We start from the raw sequence: 11466 nt of genomic DNA on the forward strand, positions 1-11466 counted from the left end.
AACTTTGGTTTATTTTTTTAAGCATTATTAAGGGGGACCAAGCAATCAAAACTTTCAAGCAAGCAAACAATTCTCTGTACTGGTGTCTCTCCCCCCCGACACCGTCTTGTTTTTCTGTAATAGCTTTCATTCAATGCAATCAAGTTTTCTTTCATTCTCAATTCTCTTTTCTGCTCTCTTTCAATTGCTCATGATATTGGTTTTCCCGTACGGCACTGACAATCTAGTCTAGCGTACGGAGGGGACCTCAGTTGGCGGACAACAATCGTACTGACATCGGTTGCTTAGCCTTACGTCGCCCTTCCAAGAAACTTCAGGAAGGCGCCGCGTAACAGTTGGTATCAGAGCCTAGGCTCGACATCGGACGAGGGATTACATTGCAATTACCATCATTTCTGACCATGGTGAATTATGGGGATCGCATTGCGATCCTCGAGGGAACGGTTGACGCATTACGGCCATCGTGGAAATGGTGCCCGATCTAAAGACCAGCCTAGTGCAAAGGTTGGACGACCTGGACCGCAGACTCATCCAGGCCGAAGTTGACATAGAAAACATCAGTCGCGACTCTGAAGGAGACCGGCAAACAGCAGCCACAGAGGCAGCTGAGAGTTTTGGTAAATTTGAGGTCCTCCAGCAGGAGCGTGCAGAGGATTTAGCCAACAGGGAACAAGAGGCAGACAGGGTGACTGCCATGCAACAAACTATAGACAACTTGACAGGCCAGCTCAATGTTGTCAATGCTGCTTTACAAGGCCTACTTCGAGGAGGCGGAAACCAATTTGGGGGTGGTGTGAACCTTGCCCCTATGGCACAAAAGCTGAAAATTCCTGAGCCAAAGCCATACAGTGGAGCTCGGAATGCCAAAGAAGTGAAAAATTTCATTTTCGACATCGAGCAATACTTCGATGCCGTGGGAGGCCTAGAAGAAGCTAAGAAGTTAGCAACTGCTGCCATGTATCTTCAGGGTGATGCCAAACTCTGGTGGCGGGTGAAGTACGAAGCCATCAAGGCTGGTGAAGATGCCCTCAAGACATGGGCGGAACTGAAGGCAGCCATACGCCTACAGTTCTTCCCCGAAAATGTTGAGTACAATGCCAGGAGAAAGTTGCGGGAGCTCCGCCAGACCAAATCAGTGCGAGATTACGTGCGGGAATTCTCCGCGCTCATGCTGAACATCCGTGACATGGGGGACAAAGACAAACTCTTCACCTTCCTGGAAGGGTTGAAACCTTATGCCCGGATGGAGTTGCAGAGACAAAGGGTAGACACGTTGCCTAAGGCAATCCAAGCAGCAGAGTGCCTTGGGGATTACCAAGTGGAAGCCCGGAAGGATAGGCCTCAACAGCCTGTCCGAGGAGGATACAAAGGGGGCCAACCAAACACTAGTGGCCCTAGCAGAAGTGGAGGAGACCGGAGTGCACCCAAATCCAAGACTCCCTCTTTCGGTAGTACTAGTGCTGCCTCTAACAACAATGATCGGGGGAGGAAGCCCCCCTCAGGATGTTGTTATTGCGGCGGACCACATTGGAATAATGAATGCCCACATGCACAGATGAACGCCCATCAAGCTTTTGAGGATGGGACGGATGACGACGCCGATGATGCGGACCAGACCGAGCCAGTAGGTGCATTCAATGCAATTGTTGGCTCCATTTCTGAGCCCTTAGCGGGAACCAGTGCCGGTATCCGCAAGAAGAAGGACCCCTGTCCAATTGCCAGGAAAGGAAATAAGAAAGCGAATTTGAGGACTCCTCCTCATCAAGATAGGACCTTAATGTTCGTTGACATGAAGGTAAATGGCAAGCCCATTCGGGCAATCATAGACATGGGTGCCACCCACAACTACTTAGCCTCGACTCAGGTGGAGCGTCTTGGACTAGTTGTAGGAAAGGGCAAAGGTCGTGTGAAGGCTATCAACTCACCACCTCAACCAGTGGGTGGAATAGCCAAAGAAGTACCAGTGAAGCTTGGCCCTTATGAAGGAAAGTTCAACCTGCGCGTAGTGATCATAGATGACTTTGAGTTAATAGTGGGGTTGGAATTCCTGAGACAGACCAATACCATGCCCGCACCATATGCAGACATGCTACTGATGATGGGAGCAAATGGGGCCAAGCCGTGCATTATTCCGTGCATCCCCATGAAGATGGCAGCCGAGAACATCTCGGCCTTGCAGTTGAAGAAGGGGGTAAAAAGACATGAACCCACGTTCCTGGCTACCCTCTGCATGGAAGATATAGAACGCTCCTCGGATCCCATTCCTACACCCGTGAAGGAGTTGCTTCTGGAATTTGAAGATATCATGCCACAAGACATGCCAAAGCACCTTCCGCCTAGGCGAACTGTGGACCATAAGATTGAGTTGGTGCCGGGTGCGAAGCCACCTGCCCGGGCGCCGTACAGAATGTCACAACCCGAACTCTCCGAGCTTCGGAGACAATTGACAGAAATGCTAGACACAGGGATCATCGTGCCCTCCAAGTCCCCATACGGGTCCCCTGTGCTATTCCAAAAGAAACATGATGGTAGTTTACGACTCTGTGCGGATTACCGGGCTCTAAACAAAATCACCGTGAAAAACAAGTATCCTATTCCGCTAATGGCAGACTTGTTTGATAGACTGGGTGGTGCGACGGTATTCACCAGAATAGACGTGAGGACAGGTTATTGGCAAGTTCGGATTGCAGATGGTGATGAGCACAAGACGACCTGTGTGACAAGATATGGGTCGTATGACTTCCTGGTTATGCCCTTTGGCTTGACTAATGTGCCAGCCACATTTTGCACCTTGATGAACCAAGTCTTCCGAGAATACATTGATGAATTCGTCGTGGTTTATTTGGATGACATTGTGGTATATAGCCAGACACTGGAAGAATACCTGGAGCATTTGCGGAAGGTCCTAGCCCGATTGCGGGAGCACGAATTATATGCGAAGCTATCCAAGTGCTCTTTTGCTCAGAAATAAATTGACTTCTTCGGACATGTCATCGAGGAAGGGAGGATCAAGATGGATCAGCAGAAGATTCAGGCCATTACAGAATGGCCGCCTCCTAAGGATATACATGCCTTGAGCTCGTTCCTTGGTCTATGCAACTTCTATCGGTGTTTTGTGAAAAGTTACTCCCTCATTGCAGTGCCGCTGACAGAACTTCTCAAGAAGGCCACCCCGTGGGATTGGGGGCCCAAGCGGGCAGAGGCCTTCGACGCATTGAAGATGGCTATGTCTAGTAGCCCAGTATTGGCCCTCCCTGACTTGGCCAAGCCATTCGAAGTGTAAACGGATGCCTCCGACTATGCACTTGGTGGAGTATTGCTACAAGAAGGGCATCCCGTAGCGTACGAGAGCCGGAAACTGAAGGATGCAGAGCGGCACTATGCCGCCCATGAGAAAGAATTATTGGCTGTCGTTCATTGCTTACGCCTTTGGAGGCATTATCTACTGGGAGCCCCATTCGTGGTCAAGACAGACAACACAGCCGTTAGCCATTTCATGACCCAGCCAAAGCTGAACGGTCGACAGGCTAGGTGGCAGGAACTCCTAGCGGAATTTCACTTCAACCTAGAGTACCGAAGTGAAAAGACCAATCATGTTGCTGATGCACTCAGTTGGAGAGCTGATCTAGCATCGATATGTGTACTCGCCGCCCTAAAGGGAAGCGAAGTAACCACCACCATAAAAGACCAGATACAGGTTCTACTCATCAAGGATCCTGCTGTACAGTATTTGGTTAATTTGGTAGGACAGGGCAAGACTCGCCAGTTCTACACCGAAGATGGTTTCCTGAAGGTGAAAGGGAACCGACTTTATGTTCCTAAAGGAGGAGATCTGCGACGGGCTCTTCTTGCAGAATGCCACGATACTTTGTGGGCCGGTCATCCCGGCGAGGAACGCACCATGGCATAACTTCGCCGTGCATATTATTGGCCTCAAATGGTCGATGACGTCGCTCAGTATGTGAAGACTTGTCTAGTATGCCAGAAAGACAAGTCAGACCGCTTGACACAGGCAGGGCTCTTGGAACCACTAGCTTTCCCAAAAAGACCTTGGGAAAGCGTTTCCTTGGACTTCATCACCGGATTGCCCAAGGTCGGAGATCTCACAACTATCTTGGTTGTGGTGGATCGGTTTTCCAAGTATGCTACCTTTATAGCAGCCCCACAATATATATCAGCAGAAGATACATCTCGACTATTCTTCTCTCATGTCGTCAAATATTGGGGCTTACCTAAAGACATTGTTAGTGATCGCGACTCACGCTTCACTAGCAATTTTTGGACCCAACTCTTTAAGTGCCTCGGGTCAAAATTGAGTCATAGCTCAAGTTTTCATCCACAATCTGATGGCCAGACGGAGCGATTCAATGGCATGCTAGAGGAATATCTCCGGCACTTTGTGACCGGATCGCAGAAGAATTGGGTGAAGCTTCTGGATGCTGCTCAACTGTGTTTCAATTCACAAAAGAGCTCAAGTACCAACAAAAGCGCTTTTGAAATTGTTACCGGACAGCAACCGCTACTCCCACACACAGTGAACGCACCAAACATGTCAAAATCTCCTCGGGCTGCTAGCTTCTCAAAAGAATGGAAGCAAAATTTGGAGATAGTGCGGAGCTATCTTGTCAAAGCCCAAAAGCGGATGAAGAGGCATGCTAATCAGAATCGCCGCTTTGTTGAATACCAGGTGGGAGACAAAGTGATGGTCAAAATCCCAAAGCGGTACTTGTTTGCAGGGGTCCATGACCCTCGCCTATTGCAAAAATATATTGGACCCTTGTCCATTGAAAGGCGCATTGGGAAAGTTGCATACCGGGTGGATACCCCAGCTTGGTGGAAAATCCATCTTGTTTTCCATGTCAGTCTCCTGAAACCTTTTCGGGAAGATATGGAGGATCCTTCACGAAGCCAACTCACAATACCAAGTATTCGAGGCCCCAATTCAACCGGAAAAAGGCGTGCTGAAGCTATTCTTGATGATCGAGTGATTCACGCCTCAAGAAAAGATCACCAGGAGTTCTTGGTGAAATGGCAGGGATGTGATGCAGAGGAGAATACTTGGGAGAGGGGAACAAACCTCAAAGCCTACAAGAGCCTGATTGATGATTACCTTGCAAGGAAGGCGCCGAGGACGTCGCCAACTCAGGTGGGGGAGAATGTCATGGGCGGCTTTCCAACCATGCCCCATGACCCCTTGGACGCGCCCCGTGGCATCCTGGCCAGCCTCCCAACGCCCGTCGCCACGGTCCGCACCGTGGTCTCGGCAGCTCCAAGTGACAAGCGCGCATGTGCCTCTGTCGCCCCACCGATAGCCATCGCCAGTGCCCAGCCACAGGCAGATGCCAACAGTGCCGCGCGCATAGACAATGCCGCGCGCGCAGACCCTGATGCTAAAGACAAAGTTGCTGCCCACGGACTTGTTGCTGCTTTGTAGAAAACTAAGTCCTTTTCATTGTAAATATAGAGTAATTTTGCTGCATTTTCTTTAAGTGTGATTTTTCAGCTTTCATAGATCTAGTCATGTAACTTTGGTTTATTTTTTTTAAGCATTATTAAAGGGGACCAAGCAATCAAAACTTTCAAGCAAGCAAACAATTCTCTGTACTAGTGTCTCTCCCCCCCGACACCGTCTTGTTTTTCTGTAATAGCTTTTATTCAATGCAATCAAGCTTTCTTTCATTCTCAATTCTCTTTTTTGCTCTCTTTCAATTGCTCATGACATTGGTTTTCCCGTACGGAACTGACAATCTAGTCTAGCGTACGGAGGGGACCTCAGTTAGCAGACAACAACCGTATTGACATCGGTTGCTTAGCCTTACGTCGCCCTTCCAAGGAACTTCAGGAAAGCGCCGCGTAATAGCAATAACGACATCGGCAAAAGACCTTTGATAGAAACTAAGAGTCCACCAAACTGTATTCTCTATCAGTTCCCACAGAACACACACACACACAACAGTAAGTAAATGACACAACAGAGTTTTACGTGGAAAACTCCCAGCTCACGGGATTAAAAACCACGACCTACACTCATAGGATTTCAACTTCACTAACTGAGCAAACTTCAGATTACAACCTATTGTAATCTAGGAATTAACCTCTTAATCTCTCTCACCTACTTATAATAACTCTATTATAAAAGCTCACACTTTGACTAACTCTAGCCAAAACACAAATACAAGGTTTATGGTTTTACAAATGATCTCCTACAGAATGCTTCTAAATAAGCTGAGTAGGAATTACAAATAGATAACACTAAAAAAGATACAATAATACTGAGGAGATAAGATAAACTCAGTGCTGGATTTGGTCCTCCGTTCTGTTGTTACTTTGTTCTTCAAGCCTTGGAGTTACTTGAAAGTCGGCAACACGCTTGAGAGAGAGACTTGATGATTTAGGGTTTTGCAAGTGTGTGTTTTCCCTTATCTCATGTTGGTAATATATATAAGTGAGGTCATTGGGATGATGTATGCAATTATCCGGTACAAGGCATGCTCCATAAAGTGACTGTTGCACTGTTGCGTGTGTAGAGAAACAGTGCATCGACTTTAACAACTGCCGATAGTTGACTTGTACTGTCACCAGAGGAACTGATAGCCATCTGTTCCCTCTGCCGTTTCTTTGACTCAAGTTGTTGGAACTTGTGCCAGACATGAGACTTATTTTTCTTGAGCACTTTGAGGATGTGTAACAGGTTCCCAATCTAGTTCTCATGTAAAGTTTGTCACATCATCAAAATATAAAAAAATACATAACTTGTAATGACCCGACCAGTTATTTTACTTTTTAGATCCCCGTTTACCAAAATAAGAAACCCGTATATGCTTTTACTATTTTATGACTAGCGGGGATGGTTAGCTCGGGATTTGGAAGGGTTTGGGTTGAAATCGGAACACTTAGTTCCTTAAGGTTGGCTAAAAGGGGCTAAGTTTGACTTGAATCAATGTTTTGAGTAAACGACCTCGGAACCGGGGTTTGACGGTTCCAATAGGTTTGTATAATAATTTTGGACTTGAGCGTATATTCGGATCGGGTTTTGGATGACCTGAAAATGTTTCGGCACTTAATATAGATAGTTGGCACCTTGAAGGTTTTTAAAGTTATTTAAATTTGGTTTGGAGTAGGTTTTGGTATTATAAAGGCCCGGTTGGGATTCCGAACCTGAGAATAGTTATGTATAGTTATTTAAGACTTGCACGCAAATTTTGGTGTCATTATGAGTAGTTTAGGTATAATTCGGCGCGTTCGGAGCAAGTTGGAAGAACTTAAGTTCATTAGTTGAATTAATTTGGTTTGGGGTATGATTCTTAGTTTTGGTGTTGTTTTTTGCATTTCGAGGGTTCAATCAAGTCCGTCTTATATTTACAGACTTGTTGGTATGTTTGGGCGAGGCCTCGGGAGCAATCCAGGCGATGCACGGATTGAACTTGAACTCAAAAAGGGCTGTTGGTGCACCAGTTCTGGTGTGCCCGCACCTGCGAGCTTTTTCCCGTAGGTGCGAGCCCGCAGATGCGTGCATTGGCCGCAGAAGCGGCCTTGGAACATTTGGTCAGTGGCCCGCAGAAGCGAAGGGGTGTGCACAGAAGCAGCCTCGCTTCTGCGATGAAGGGCCGCAAGTGCGCGAAGGCCGCAGATGCGCTTCACATCCGCATAAGCGGGATCCTGTCCGCAGAAGCAGCTAGCACTGGGCCTGAGGAATTCCGCAGAAGCGGAACCGCAGGTGCGGCCTAGGGACCGCAGGTGCGAAAGTTCTGTTGGGTAGAACCTTCATTTAAGTCGGGACTCAGCTATTTTTGAGTTCATTTATTGTATTCTTTGGGCGATTTTTGGAGCTCTTAGAGAGGGGTTTTCATTATCTATTTGGAGGTAAGTAATTTCTATCCAATGTGAGTTGAATACATAGATAATGGGTAGAATTTAACATGTAAAAATTGTGAGAATCATGAGTTTAGATAAAAAACCTAGGTTTTGATAAAAACTAGATTAAACCACGAAAATGGTTAGGGAATTGAGTGAAAATTATATATTTGAGTTCGTGAGGTTATAGGTAACAACTTTCTTTGAAAATTTCCGAAATTCGGGCACGTGGGTCTGGGGATGAATCTTAGGAATCATTCAATTGGGGTTGGATAATCACTTTAATAGTTAGAATATGAATTTTTGAACATATATTGATTAATTTATATAACGTTTGACTAGTTTTGGATTGTTCGGCACCGAGTTGGGGTTTTAGAGCGAAATTGTGACCGGAAAGTGAGCCTTGAGATGAGGTAAGTCTCTTGTCTAACCTTGTAAGAGGGAATTTGACCCATAAGTGATTTAATTTAATATTTGCTTCTAATTGTGAGGGCTACGTACGCACGAGGTGATGAGAGTCTGTGTGTAACTACTATTCATGCTTATGTCCGGGTAGTTTAGGACCCAAATCATGAATTACTTGTAATGTTTGTACATTATTTGTTAATTTAAGTGCCTAAATTATATTAAAACTTGTTAGAGGAATTGTAAAAGATCGAATTTCACTTACTTGAATTTTTAGCGGATTACTTGACCGTTAATGGAAATTTTATTACATTGTGTATTAGCCTTGTCATAACGTTTAAGTCAAATGCTTATAAAGTATCCTCTCTTCTTGTGGAGCGGGCCAAATGCCTCGGCAGTAGATAGATGCATCTATGGATCGTGTCGCATGTCCCTTGGCAGTGTACACATTATTCTGGATCGGGTCGTACGACCTCGACATAAATCGTGCTTAATAACACTCGGAGCGTAATCATACTTGATATTATTTTGTGGCTTATAGGGTTACACTTATCAATGACGAGAATTTATTAATTTGTGAAAGAATTATTTGCTCCTGCTTGTTAATGAGTGATTATTATCATTTACATAAATCATGCTTACTTAGAATTTCTGTATTCGTATTGTTAGCCCATAGTAAGTGTCGAAGTCGACTCCTCATCATTACTTCTTCGAGATTAGACTAGATACTTACTGGGTACATATTATTTGTGTACTCACGCTACACTTCTGTACTAATCGTGCAGGATCTGAGGCAGGTGCATCTGGCGGTCCTACCGGCGCGCATCCCAGATATCCCGAGGCCTAGTGGTGAGCTGCTTCCTGAGTCGTTCTGCAGCCCCTAGAGCCACTCTTTTGTATTTATGTTCTGTCTATTTTATTTCGGACAGTAGTTACAATTTTGTATATTCTACTAGTTACTCATACACTTGTGACACTAGGTCTTGGCACACACACTAGTAGACATATGGTTTTGGATTATTCTATTGTTATGATTGCACTCAGCTGCTTTCGTCTATTTATTCAAAAATTTCCTGTATCTTAACCTTTATTTAATGAAATTTAATTACCGAAAAACTTATTACAAGAGAAATAACATGGTTTAATTTATCATTGGCTTACCTAGCGGTAACGTTGGGTGCCATCACGGCCTATAAGAGAATTGGGCCGTGACATAACTTAACAACCTCTGTGGGTCATTAATATCATGTATAGCCAAGTTTCTCCAAGGTTAAAAGTACTTTTTTAATCAGAAAAAAATTATTACTTTTTTTCAAAGTTGAAGCTTTGGCCAAGTTTTTAGAAGAAAAAAGTATTTTTGAGTAAAAACAGAAGCAATTTTGGAGAAGCAGAAAAAATAGTTTCTCCCCAAAAATACTTTTGAAAAAAATAACTTAGCAACAATTTTTAAAATCTTGGCCAAACATTAATTGTTATTCAAAAATACTTTTCAAATTAATTAGTCACATTTCTTTCTGACACAAACATAACAATATAACGTTGAAAATTGGTGTTTTGGAGTTTGATCCTTCTTTATAGCTTGTTTGGATGGTTGTTACCCATTGTTTATAATGTATCGTGTTATACTGTATTGTATTGTACCGTTTCAGATTTAATTAACATATTTTTTATTTGGTTAGACTGTATCGTATGATAGAATAATTGATAAATTTACAAAAATATCCCTAACTGTTGTAGATATTAGATTTGCCAACAAATTCATAAAAATAATTTGACAAACTTTCCTAAATTTATCACCAATTATGCCTTGTACATATACTAAGTTCTTAAACATGCAACTCTAAATTAATAAAAAAAAACAAGATAATGATAATAATATAAGCAAAAATAATCAGCTTTTGAATTGAAAGGATTAAAGAAAAAGAATGAACTTTTTCTTTACCAAGATCATTACTTAAGGATATGTACGAAGTTCTCATCGTATGTTACATGGCATTGGATGTATTTTATTTTTTTCAATTGCTGTTAGTTTTCTTGCGTTTTAATGTTAATTTATAGTTATTTTGAAGAAAATAAAATACGTGGAGTTCCAATTTGAAGAATTATATCATGGTAATTGGTATAGAAAAAAGTAGCTGCAAATTGAAACTAGAAGATGAGAAATACTTATAATATAGCAATAAAATAGGTATAGGGGTAGAGTTAAATAAAAAAAGTTAGGGTAAAGGGTAATATAGAATTACTATTAAATACTTAATAAGCAAGGGTACGGTGGAAAAGTAAAATAAGGTAATAATGCGATCACATCAAATTAGTAATTACATAAATGAACATTTTCATTGTTAAGTAAACGATATATATAATAATACAATACAATAAATTTTAAGTAACAATCAAAATAAATATTATATTAAAATAACAATGTAATACACTAATTCTCAGTTAAAAAATTCTTTCATTTATTCTCTCATTTCTCTATTTTTTTTTCTTTTCTTTTTTTCCTCTTCGGTTGAATGATCTAGGGGAAGCAAAGGAACAGTGAGTCAATGTAAGGGGACCTTGTAAGTAGATGAGAGAAGGCAAAGTTGAACTTTCAAACCCTATATATTTAAATGCAATTCACGATTTACAAGTGACAACACATGAGTATCTTTTTGTATCTTCTAAAGGACGTGTGACCACACAGTTCATGGTCATGTTGAGCAAATGACATTTTCTAATAAAGAGAAGAGTAATTAACTTAGTACTATTTCCTTTCTTCAGTTTCAGTATAGTTGTTAAATTACAAAATTGTAATTTATTTTTCGTTTTATAACTATTTAAGGGTATTTAATTGGATATTGCCAACCAGACATTATTGTTCCTCGACTTTTACTCCCACTCGGTATGTTTCCTTTTGTTCGACGTTGACTTATTTGGCACAATTTTGTTTGACATTTTACGTGGTTGCACTAATATGTGTACAAATTTATAAATCAATAACATCAAACAATTGTTTTTAAACTAGTAGGCACAAGAAGTGAGTGCCTTGGCAACTACGTCCGGAAACTCAAAATAGACAAATCATTTTCTCCACATTGATGAGAGCTACTTACCCCACTGTCTTTTTTTATTTTTTTGTATAGAATATTATTGTCAAAATGGCATGGCATAGCCATTTAATGCGAAGATAAAACATGGACAATAGTACCCTATTGAAACAAAGAT

This window comes from Nicotiana tomentosiformis, chromosome 3 (genome assembly GCF_000390325.3).
Source record: "Nicotiana tomentosiformis chromosome 3, ASM39032v3, whole genome shotgun sequence".
NCBI lineage: Eukaryota > Viridiplantae > Streptophyta > Magnoliopsida > Solanales > Solanaceae > Nicotiana > Nicotiana tomentosiformis.